This window comes from Ovis aries, unplaced genomic scaffold (genome assembly GCF_016772045.2).
Source record: "Ovis aries strain OAR_USU_Benz2616 breed Rambouillet unplaced genomic scaffold, ARS-UI_Ramb_v3.0 scaffold_83, whole genome shotgun sequence".
Taxonomy (NCBI): domain Eukaryota; kingdom Metazoa; phylum Chordata; class Mammalia; order Artiodactyla; family Bovidae; genus Ovis; species Ovis aries.
Genome location: NW_024599826.1, coordinates 1,236,411 through 1,250,034, shown reverse-complemented (window position 1 = coordinate 1,250,034; position 13,624 = coordinate 1,236,411).

Here is a 13,624-nt window from a genome sequence, read left to right as displayed (position 1 = left end):
ATCCATATAATGATAGAGAAGACAATTAGAAAATTGTTGTCTCACAGTAATAAGAGCACGATTAACAAACTCCTGACAAAGTGTAGGGCTATTAATCATTCCTTGAGGCAACACTGTCCATTGATAACGTTTTACGGGCTGCCCATGATTATACACTGGAATAGTAAAAGCAAATTTATTTCTATCTGTTATTTGCAAAGGAATATTAAAAAAACAATCCTTCAAATCTAAAACCATCAAAGACCAATCCTGTGGAATCAAAGCAGGAGAAGGGAGACCTAATTGCAAAGCTCCCATAGGTTCTATACATTTGTTAACTGCCCTTAAATCAGTTAACATTCTCCATTTACCAGATTTTTTCTTAATGACAAAAACAGGAGAATTCCAAGGAGACGTAGAAGGTTCAATATGGCCAGACTGAAGCTGTTCTTTTACTAATTGTTCTAAAGCCTCGAGCTTCACTTTTGGAAGCGGCCACTGCTCAACCCATTTAGGGACATCAGTTAACGATTTCAATGGGAGAGCTCGAGGAATCTGAGCAGTGGCTACAAGTTTTTCGACGAGATGGTGAGTGTTGTTCCTAAAGAAAATAAAAGATCTCTTCCCCAGATATTAATAGGTATATTAACAATGTAAAAAGAAATAGATACTTTCTTTCCATTAGACAATTGGCATGACAAAGGTTGAGTGCTTCTCCACACATCTGCTATTGATCCTAAGCCTGTTAAAACAAGAGGAATTTTTTTTTTTTTTTTCCAGTCATTAGGCCACTGCTGGAGAGAAATAACCGAAACATCTGCTTCTGTATCTATTAATCTTTTAAACTGTATACCTTCAATAATCAGTGACATTAAAGGACGAGTCATTAATAAGCATTTCTCAAAATATACTTTTTCCTGTACTTCCAAAACCATTGACTCTCTCTCCCTACCTCAGCCTTGTCGGTAGCTACTAGAAACAGGGATGCGTAAGGTGGTGCAGAAGGGTTAAAAGCCTTGGAAGTTTGTTTTTTATTTAATAAAACCTTTCACAAGGCAGCAGTCATTCTTTTTACAGAATTTGAATCCTCCCCAGAACTCACATCTCTATCTGGCTCAGTGGATGAATCTGTACTATCATCTGGAGGTTTGGGCAGAGGCCGAGGTGAAGCCCCCTCCTCAAAATAACATGAGGGGGCCTCACTATCAGCAGCCATTAATTTTAAAGCCTGTGTTATAATGTTACATAGAGTCCACAGCCTTAAAGGAATCACATTTCTTTTTTGATGTTGCCTTCTTAACTCTTTTTGCACCACTTTCCATTCCTTCAAATTTAGCTGTACTTCTGTTTGATATTGAAACCAATAACAATGCTGCTCTATAAGACAGAACAACTCACTCAAGCGGCAAGTAGACGTTTTAATTCCTATAGAATGCAGGAGCCCCTTAACCAGCTCCATATATTGTGACTTTAAAGACGGGGAATTCCCCATAGTTTTTTCTTTTTCTTTTTTCTTTTTTCTGTTCTTTTTCTCTTATTTTTCTTATTTTCTCGAAAGTCCCCCTTTCAGCGTTTTGCTCCGGGGTGCTCTCCCTTTCGGATTTTTATTTTTCTCTTTTTCTCGAAAGTCCCCCTATCAGCCTTTTGCTCCGGGGTGCTCTCCCTTTCGGATTTTTATTTTTCTCTTTTTCTCGAAAGTCCCCCTATCAGCCTTTTGCTCCGGGGTGTTTACCCTTTCGGATTTTTATTTTTCTCTTTTTCTCGAAAGTCCCCCTATCAGCCTTTTGCTCCGGGGTGTTTACCCTTTCGGATTTTTATTTTTCTCTTTTTCTCGAAAGTCCCCCTATCAGCCTTTTGCTCCGGGGTGTTTACCCTTTCGGATTTTTATTTTTCTCTTTTTCTCTATTTCCCGAAAGTCCCCCTTTTAGCCTTTTGCCCCGGGGTGCTTACCCTTTCGGTTCCGTCGAGCCCCACGTTGGGCGCCAGATGCCGGCGACGGAATGACACACCAACACTGCAGAGTGGTTTAAATCTTTATATTTTAACACTTGCTTTTTACAGCTGCTTAATTTTTATATCTTTTGCACAACCCCCTACAGGGCAAGCTGCCAAGCACTACGATTCAGAGACTATACAGTGCGCAGGCGCAGGGCGAGATAACCTTTACCTTGGCTTATTTACTGCAGCTAAGACTTTGTTTTGGGGAACGTCCTTATCAACTTAGAATCCGTTTTGTCCCAAGGTCTGTTCCTTTTGAGGAATCAGAGAAACATCCTTGTGTGCAAGCAATGTTCTTTTCCCATGGGAACAAACAGGATTTTTAGCTGAACATCTCGTTTGCAAGAATGCTCAGCCCTGGTTGAGAGTCTCGTTTGCAAGCACTTCTCAACCTTCCTTAAACCTAGTTCCCTACACTGGGCAGAACATCTCGTTTGCAAGAATGTCCAGCCCTGGTTGAGAGTCTCGTTTGCAAGCACTTCTCAACCTTCTTTAAACCTAGTTCCCTACACTGGGCAGAACATCTCGTTTGCAAGAATGTCCAGCCCTGGTTGAGAGTCTCGTTTGCAAGCACTTCTCAACCTTCCTTAAATCTAGTTCCCTACACTGGGCAGAACATCTCGTTTGCAAGAATGTCCAGCCCTGGTTGAGAGTCTCGTTTGCAAGCACTTCTCAACCTTCCTTAAATCTAGTTCCCTACACTGGGCAGAACATCTCGTTTGCAAGAATGTCCAGCCCTGGTTGAGAGTCTCGTTTGCAAGCACTTCTCAACCTTCTTTAAACCTAGTTCCCTACAATCATCTTTCAGGATTTGAAACAGCTGAACTGGAATTCCATCACCTCCACTAGCTTTGTTCGTAGTGATGCTTCACATTCCAGGATGTCTGGCTCTAAATTAGTGATCACATCATCATGATTATCTTGGTCGTGAAGATCTTTTTTGTACAGTTCTTCCATGTATTCTTGCCACCTCTTCTTAATATCTTCTGCTTCTGTTAGGTCCAGACAATTTCTGTCCTTTATTGAGCCCATCTTTGCATGAAATGTTCCCTTGGTATCTCTAATTTTCTTGAAGAGATCTCTAGTCTTTCCCATTCTGTTCTTTTCCTCTATTTCTTTGCATTGATCGCTGAAGAAGGCATTCTTATCTCTTCTTGCTATTCTTTGGAACTCTGCATTCAGATGTTTATATCTTTCCTTTTCTCTTTTGCTTTTCGCCTCTCTTCTTTTCACAGCTATTTTTAAGGCCTCCCCAGACAGCCATTTTGCTTTTTTGCATTTCTTTTCCATGGGGATGGTCTTGATCCCTGTCTCCTGTACAATGTCATGAACCTCCTTCCATATTTCATCAGGCACTCTATCTATCAGATCTAGACCCTTAAATCTATTTCTCACTTCCACTGTATAATCATAAGGGATTTGATTTAGGTCATACCTGAATGGTCTAGCGGTTTTCCCTGACTTTCAATTTAAGTGTTAATTTGGCAATAAGGAGTTCATGATCTGAGCCACAGTCAGCTCCCGGTCCTGTTTTTGTTGACTGTTTATAATTTTACTTGATTGTTTTCTTCTATAAATTAGATGGATATGCTAGATCCTATCCAATGCTGATCAGTTCTTAAAGTAAATTAAGAATAACTGTATTTCCTAAATATTGCCAGAAAAAGAAATATCTGTTAGGTACTTAATGGAATGCTGAACCCATTCTAATATTTCAAAATGGAAAGAAAGCTAAAGGTTGGGAAAATGGATTATTTAGGTGTAGGAAATATAATTGTCAACTAGGCAAGCTGCTAGGATTTGGATAAAAGCGACAGAATTGGAACTTTTGAGAGGTTTTCCGCTCAGACAATGATGAAAACTCCTGTTGCCTGTGAACATTACTTGTCACTTTGACTGCATAGTGAGAGCCACGAACAGGAATCTATGCACACACGTGCATGCGACTCTGTGTGTTTTCCAATTAATATGTCCATTGAAAGTATAATTAATTCCCCTGTAACTCTTACTGATATCTATGCTGAGATCTCATATTTATAAAAATAATGTTGGCTTCTAACTTGACAATATTAACAGGGATACCAGGACAACATCTAGCCAAGGATCGAATGCCAAAGTAGGTAATGTAGACTGCAGAATGAATGACAATAATAAATACAACTGAGAAAGAAATGGACAAAGGCATCTAAGAATCATTCCCAGCAATCCTGAGGCTTTTTCATAATCTGATAATGCAAGGAGGATGGTTAATTTCAGAGCTGTATTGTAGGTAACCACTGGTGGTTGAGCTGTGTGTATGTATATGTTTTCTGTCAACTGCTAAAAAGCAATGGTTAAGAAAGGAATCTCTGAAGTTTCACTGCCTGAATTTGTCTGTGGACTCTGTCTCTGGCTAGCCGAATGAATTTGGGTAAATTACTTAACGTCTCTGTGCCTAAAATCCTAACCTTTAAAATGAGAATAATGAGAGGAGTACCTGCAAGTTTCTTGAAGATTGAGATAATAAATGTAAAGTACTTAGGATAATTTCTAGGACATATTAAGAACCTAGTAAATGTTGCTATATTAATGATAATACCACTATATTAGTTGTTATTTTAGATAATAAGCCATTCTTCAACCACAACAGGCTTTACAACTGTGAATCCTACAAGCTGATTCACTTTGCAAGTACTGAGAAGTACTTGCGCCCTTCTAACCTCTCCTCACCCCTCTATCCTCAGGTAAAATGATGAAAGTATACGTGATAAAAGCCACCTTATTTTCAGACTTTTGGTTTCAACAATTTTATTGCTGAAACATATCCCAAGGAATTAATCCGACACATGTAAAAGCTTTTCTATCCAACATGTTAATTGCAGGATTGGCACATTATGCAGCCATTAAAATCAAATATTTAAACTCCAATATGTAAAACAAAACAAAAACACTAAAGGGAAGTGCAAAGATGTGTAACAGGAATTATATTTTAAAGGATGAATATGAAATACTTTTTCACCAGTCAACTATTATTTTTCCAAATTTCTTAGTCACTTCTTTATATGTATATGTCATATATATCACACACACACACACACGTATGTGTATGTTTCTGTGGGTATCTATCCAAATAGAAACCTCAAATGCAGTATCTAAATGAATTTTAAAAGACCTGCACCTAACTTGGGACAAACTGAAGTCTCACAATAGGGGGAGAATATTTAATTATCTTAAGTGCTACAAACACTATATTTCAGGCTCTGATTATATCTTGATTAGCTGTTTTTCTCAGAGTGCATTTCATATTATACTAGGCCTAGAGAATTTTCTGTGATCAGATAAGTTTGGCAAATACTGCAAATTCTATTTCCTTATTGGGGATTCACAGCACATATTAGCATAATAAAGGTTTTGCATTTTTCTGCAGTTAAACATACACAGGCATTTTAACCTTGCTGAAACCTGGGTTTCCCAAATGTATCAATATTTGACTATGGAAACTTGAAAAATATGTATATATTACGTATGAACATTCTGTACTCTTAACTTCCTGAATTTTACCAAGAATATAGACATTTATCAGAAACATGATGTACACACCTAGCAGCTAATTTGCGTGTCTCAGCACAACTTCTCTTGGTCTTTAAGAAGGTGGAGAGGAGAGAAAAGGCAGGCTGCAGTGGGAGACCTATGGCCTATGACACCACAAAAGAAAGGCAGTACTTCCTCAGGTCTGAAAGTGCATACCTTCTGGGGCTGCACTTTTTAATTCTCTAAATCAGTGTTACCATTCTTGAAGAGTGTAACCAATTACTTTATGAACTTTAGTATATGGGAATGTGTACAAACCTCAAACTGTCCTAGTTCATAAATAATCCAGGTAACAGCAAGATCAGCTCCTCCTCCAGGGGAATAAAGCAATGTCAGGGTCAAGTGACTTAAACAACATCTCTACCATTAGCTTTTCATCATTCTAGAGAGCCTGTGGCTTCACACAGGAGAAGTCCCATTCTGGGGTGACTTAGGAATGTGCTGTCCTAATCTATTAAAATAGACTGAAGCGGTTCTTTTCTCCTCCTATTCCAAACCATCCCCCACGGTATTAATGTTTTGAAGATGAAGAAACTGAGATACAGAAATGACTTTGCAAATATTATTCAACTGGAAGACAGGACACTAGAACTCTCTCATCTTTCACTAAATGTTAACTGAGCCCCTGCTACATGCAGAGCACTACGTATACATGATGAATTCAATAAGACCAATTACATTATGGTGCTCACTATGTAGTGGGGTTCAAAAAAGGAAACAATCAGCTATAACGCAATAGGTTAAACACTACAAAGAAGCAGTTCATGTTTTTTTCAAATTTGTTCAACACATATTCATTAAATGCCCACTACTGGTTCCAAATAGGAAAAGGGGTATGTCAAGGCTGTATATTGTCACCCTGCTTATTTAACTTCTATGCAGAGTACATCATGAGAAACGCTGAACTGGAAGAAACACAAGCTGGAATCAAGATTGCTGGGAGAAATATCAATAACCTCAGATATGCAGATGACACCACCCTTATGGCAGAAAGTGAAGATGAACTAAAAAGCCTCTTGACGAAAGTGAAAGGGGAGAGTGAAAAAGTTGGCCTAAAGCTCAACATTCGGAAAACAAAGATCATGGCATCCGGTCCCATCACTTCATGGGAAATAGATGGGAAACAGTAGAAACAGTGTCAGACTTTATTTTTTTGTGCTCCAAAATCACTGCAGATGGTGACTGCAGCCATGAAATTAAAAGACGCTTACTCCTTGGAAGAAAAGTTATGATCAACCTAGACAGTATATTCAAAAGCAGAGACATTACTTTGCCAACTAAGGTCCGTCTAGTCAAGGCTATGGTTTTCCCTGTAGTCATGTATGGATGTGAGAGTTGGACTGTGAAGAAGGCTGAGCACTGAAGAATTGATGCTTTTAAACTGTGGTGTTGGAGAAGACTCTTGAGAGTCCCTTGGACTGCAAGGAGATCCAACGAGTCCATTCTGAAGGAGATCAACCCTGGGATTTCTTTGGAAGGAATGATGCCAAAGCTGAAACTCCAGTACTTTGGCCACCTCATGCGAAGAGTTGACTCATTGGAAAAGACTCTGATGCTGGGAGGGACTGGGGGCAGGAGGAGAAGGGGACAACAGAGGATAAGATGGCTAGATGGCATCACGGACTCGATGGACGTGAGTCTGAGTGAACTCCAGGAGTTGGTGATGGACAGGGAGGCCTGGCGTGCTGCGATTCATGGGGTCGCAAAGAGTCAGACACGACTGAGCGACAGAACTGAACTGATGCACTTAGCCCTGTGTCTTCCCTGGTGGCTCAGATGGTAAAGCGTCTGCCTGCAATGCAGGAGACCTGGGTTTGTTCCCTGGGTTGGGAAGATGCCCTGGAGAAGGAAACGGCAACCCATTCCAGTACTCTTGCCTGGAAAATTCCATGGACTGCAGAGCCTGGTAGGCTATAGTCCATGGGGTTGCAAAGAGTCGGACATGACTGAGTGACTTCACTTTCATTTTCATGCACTTAGCCCAGCTGGGTGTTGTCACAGTAAAAGTTAGTAAGATACAGTCTATCCTTGCAGGTGCTTATGGTTTAATGGGGAAGGGTCATATAAACTGATCGTTTCAATACACTATGGTAATAATGAAAACAGCTAGTAGTTTTGAGTTCTAACTGCTTGTTAAGTACTATTCTAACCACTTTGCATATATTATTTGATCCTCATAACAAAATATTAAGGTCAATACTATTTTTCTCCCTAGAGTGTAGAAAGGGTTAGTAGAGCAGAGAGTGATTAAATTGTCCAAAGTTACACAGCTGGAAAGCAGTAAGCTGGAATTTGGATGCAAAAGTTCTGACTCTGAAACTTATATGCCAAATTGCTCTAAGACTTCTTAGACTACTACTCAGGAATAAAAAAGAAGGAATTTGCCAACAACATGGATGGACTTGTAGGGTTATGCTTAGTGAAATAAACCAGACAGAGAAGATAAATACTGTATAATATCATATATATCCAGAAAAATAAAACAAACTAGTAAGTATAACAAAAAAGAAAAGACTCACAGAGAGCAGACTAGTGATTACCTGCGGGGGGAGAGAGAGGGGGTGAGGGGAGCCAATGAGGGCCAGGGGATTAAGAGTTGCAATGACTATGTATAAATAAGTTATTAATACAAGGGTATATTGGACAGCACAGGGAATATAGCTAATGTTTTATAATAATTATAAATGGAGTATAACCTTTTTTAAAAAAGACTTTTTGTAAAAGTTAAATGCTGACTGATATAGGTCTAACTCTCATAAAAGCATTCTACAATACTTAGAACTCAGTATTGTCATTTAGGTGTAATGATAAAAATTTTAGTTGCATAGGTCAGCCCCTTCTTACATCTAGTATTTGGATATTCAGCCTAGCCTTTTTCTCAGGTCCTAAATTTATTTCATCAAAGCATCACCACAGAGGCTGCATTAAAATTACCCAGGATGCTTGGATAGTCTTTGAGTTGTTAGTTCAGAGCCTGCCATGATATGATATAATGGTGTGTAAAATACATGGGCAGCCTATGGAATTCTCACCCTTACGCATGATTAAATTTTAAAGATGACCCCAAATAGCCTTTCTTTTCCTGAACCTTTCTAGAGACAGGGCAATTTTAAAGGACAGTGAGCAGACCACAGTGGATAAAAATGGTGCACATTAATAAAGCGGACACTGGAGACAGCCAGCCCCTCCTAGTCTCACTTAGTGGTATCTGATGGTTCCGGCTTTGATGGACACATAGTGTCCTGGACCAGGGATCATGAAAGTCAAAGGTTACCAATTAGTAGCTTAACTGAGAAATATGAAAAAAAATACAGGTTAATAAAAGTTAAATATGTCAGGAAATTGAGGCTGAGCCATGCTGCTATAACTGAGCCATGCACTGTAACCTGGATGTTACAGTGATTGTGTCAGTCATTGAATGACTTACGTTTGTAACCATTTTATTACTTGATAGCACTATCACAATTTTAAGTAAATCTTTTCAGCAATAATTAGCTTGCAAAGGCAAAATCATTTGTGTTAAGAATTTAAAATTCCTTTCAAAAACCCGATAATGAAATATAATTTTGACAAAATATTTTGAGGTCCTAAATTGCTACCATAGGGTTGTACTAATAATACCAATGGCCACATGAAAGCCAGAAGACCTAGCTAGCACTGCTAAAGAAGTGTTAGCATTTACTTTACAATGTGTTTTTAGTTTAGAATTTTTTTTTTAATTTGTTTTGTGTTTGAAAACACCAGTTTAATACAGACCATGGCAGAAGGGGCCTTTACACGTCACTCTGTGAGGTATAATGCTCAGTGACCTCAATTGTTTTTCTAAATTAATTTTGCTCATTTTTGTTTTCAGTATTCTTGTGGATGTATATAAGCTGAAACTCCAGTACTTTTGCCACCACATATGAAGAGTTGATTCACTGGAAAAGACTCTGATGCTGGGAGGGATTGGGGGCAGGAGGAGAAGGGGACGACAGAGGATGAGATGGCTAGATGGCATCACCAACTCGATGGACGTGAGTCTGAGTGAACTCCGGGAGTTGGTGATGGACAGGGAGGCCTGGCGTGCTGCAATTCATGGGGTTGCAAAGAGTCAGACACGACTGAGCGACTGAACTGAACTGAAGAGCTAGTAATCCATTGGTTCTATTTTCAGAAGAACTTCACACATAGTTAAACATAATGTCAGTTTTATATCAATTGTGTCCAAGGTTTCAAATAGAAAATGAATGAATCTGTTACCAATCATAATTTTTTATCCAGTTATGGAATTAACACAATGTTTTGGAAATTCATTCTATTAAAAGGGAAATTCCTATTATTTTGAATTTTTCTATAAATTCAGTTAAGAACTTGAAACATGAAGATAAAAATTTTTCCGCAGTGATATTTCATATAAAGTTCCTTTGAGCATCACTAAACTACTAAGTTTGGAAACCTGGAGACTAGATTCCACTGGTCACTAAATTATTAAATTTAAAACCTTAAGCAAAAGGTGTGTACTCATAACTGGTGTTGGTACGCAATTTGTCAGCTTTTGTTAGAAAGAGATATGTACATCGCAATGTTGAAGCAGTTATTTAAACTTCTGTAATATGGCAGCTTGATCAGATTTTATTTTATTTATTTATTTTATTTTTTTAAATTTTACTTTACAGTACTTTATTGGTTTTGCCATACATTGACATGAATCTGCCACGGGTGTACATGAGTTCCCAATCCTGAACCCCCCTCCCACCTCCCATCATCTCTCTGGATCATCCCCGTGCACCAGCCCTGATCAGATTTTAAAAAGCTGATAAAAGTATAAACTGGGGGTGTCAAAACTTAAAATGTTTATATATAAATCAACAATGATTTTATATTAAGTTGGAATTATAAAACTTAAGTTGGTATTAAGGGGAAGTTTGTTTCTTAAATTGGATATCCTATTTTAATTGTATATGTTTATACTTTTGGCTAGAATGTAAGAAAGATTAAGAAAAAAAGCCTAAAATTTAAAGGTTTAAATTTGACGAAACATTAAAAACAATTATAAAGAATACTTATATGGTTCTTGTAGCTATGACAGTACAAAGTCTTTAAGTGAAGGCAAAAATAACTGAATATGTTTGAGCAAATATATTTATACATTTCAATTAGCAAAATTTTAAAACTAGAACATCTACTTGGCAGAACTTTCAGTTGACTTTGTAACTTGGCACCCACAGAAAGAATATTTTTCAATGAAAATTGTTACTTAGATAGATGTTAAATAAACATAAGGTTATATTAATATTTAAACAAAAATGTTAATACGAGTAAGTTGAAATACTATAAAATGCAATGATAAAGATTGTAGGAAAGTTTACAATAAAGTTTCAATTAATAAGATTGTCTTATTAAAAAGCATTCCCTTAGGAGCATTGAAACATATATACTACCATATCTAAACTAAATAGCTAGTGGGAAGTTGCTGTATCACACAGGGAGCTCAACCCTGTGCTCTGTGACAACCTAAAGGGTGAGATGATATGGGGGAAGGGAGGGAGTTTCAAAAGAGAGGGGGCATATGTATACCTATGCTGATTCACATTGTTGTATGACAGAAACCAACATAACACTGTAAAGCAGTTATCCTCCAATTAAAAAGAAAAAAAAATCCTTTTTATTCCAGAAAAAAAACTATTGCAGAGTATTAAAAATAGATGTGATTAAGAAAATGGTTAAAGTATATGAATGAATATATATCAAGATAATTATCCCTTTGCCATTACTTTTATCAGGTAAGAAACTTAAGGGAGTTTGAAATATATATTTGCTTTAATTTATATGAATTTATTATTTTTTAGAAACATTTAGTTATGAAAATGGCTTACCAGTCAAATACAAAATTGTATCACACTTCTTACAAAATGTTTTGCTTTGGAAGAGAGATTACAGGGTTATACTAGGTGTAGAAAACAGAAGGTGCTCAGGAACTGAGGCAAAGATTTCAACATATTCTGGGATATTTTATGATAGCTTCATGTACAATTGAAGTGAAAATTTCACACTTTCTGAAAATGTGGGGGTATTTTGCTGAGGCTAAAACGTGTTTTTCTTTTGCTTATATTTTAAAGAAATCTTCCTTATTTCTCACTAAACATATGCTCTCACAATTCAGCGGGTCTAGGCTGGACCCATTTTGTAATAAACCTAGAATTATTATTTAATATGGAATCTGTCCTCTAATCTTTTTTTAATGAAATATAGCTAATTTACAATGTTGTATTAGTTTCAGGCATACAGCAAAATGATTATATATATATATTTATACTCTTTTTCAGATTCTTTTTCATTAGAGGTTATTATAAGACACTGAATATAGTTCCCTGAGCTATACAGTAGGACCTTTGTTATTGTCTGTCCTCCAATCTTATTATAGGACTGGATAGAAATCAAAGGAGCAGGGAGAGAATAGCATTCTACTTTAAACAGTAACACACCCAATACTGTAATATGCCATTGCACAGGAATGAGATTTGGATATATTGTTTTTGGCAACTGGCTTCTGTCCTCAGCTGAGTCCTGTTTTCAAGTGTTTGGAGTCATTCCTAACTCGGGGTCAGCAGGTGGAAGGTCTTTGAGACCCTGATAAGGAAAGATCATGAATTTGGAAGGCAAACGGTCCACCCTAGAAACCCCAGTACTCTCCTAACACAATCTCCCTGGTGAACCTAACAGGTGCTAAGTCCTTGGGAGATGTGTGGAAGTCTCTGGAATGTCTGATCATTTAGGTGACAAATCAAGACTAGCGCATTTGAGGGAGAATCATCTGGAGATGGTATGTGTTGCTTTTGAGACTGACGCATGGCAGGAGCAAATTACTGCAATAGTACATTTTGTGAAGTGCCTTACAATATCCAAAGCAGGATCTGTTTATAATCCTATGCATTGGGAAAGTAACTTTAAAACTACAGGGCCACAAAGAGTTGGACACGACTGAAGTGACTTAGCATGCACTCACTTCTGTCTACACCTAGATCCACACCTATTGTGTATTAACTACTATTTTTCAATAAGTTGTCAAATACTGGATTTACCAGATAAATATGCGTTTTTTTCAGAAAAGTCTAGTATATTCATTAGGTTGACTTTGAACCTAGATGTTTCATATAGTTAATGCTCTTTCCTCTATACTGAGGTAGGCATTAGATATAAAAGTCAGAATCTTTACCTGTTTTCAACAAAATGTAGCTATTTTATCTCAAAAATCATCCTGTCAATCAACATGTTTTGTTTTTCTCCATGATATCAAGTAACCAGCTTGACTTTTCCCCTCACTGATTTGAATAAATTGAATTTAAATAAATTTGAATACACTGGTAAACAAGAGCATATGATTTGGACTCAAACACAAAGGTAACTAGTTTGTGGATAAAAGGGAATTATCTGATTTAAATAGATGTGTGAATATAATTAAAACATTTTATTAGTGCATTTACATAGCTACAGAGTTTTTACGTCAATATTTTTAACCTCAAGTTTGTAAGTAATTATGTATAATTGGTTTAGCTTCTATTAAAATAATTAATTACAGTGATGCAATTTTGAATGTGTGTGTGTTTGGCATTAATTTTTAGCAATTAGCTTTCTCATAGATTCTATCAGCATTATAATTTGAATTTTCCTTCCAGAAAATTACTAATGACACAGGTTTAAGAGCTCTAGCTCTGATAGATTCTATCAGCATTATAACTTGAATTTTCCTTCCAGAAAATTACTAATGACACAGGTTTAGGAGCTCTCACTCTGTGGTTTGAATTACTCTGTTAGATGGCGAACACCACAATCTACAGCTGAAACAGCTGATAAACTGTAACCTGGACCACACTGAAATGTATCTTTTAAACATCTAATATCAAAATATAACTGACCTATTAAATTATTATGCTGTACACCTGAAACAAATATATCAATTTTATTTCAAAAAATGGGGGGCAGGAGGGTATGTTTTGGGGTAATAGAAATATTCTATACCATGATTGTCTTGGTGATTCTTCCACTGTAACTATACACCTGTCAAAACTCATTGAATTATGCACTTAAAATTGGA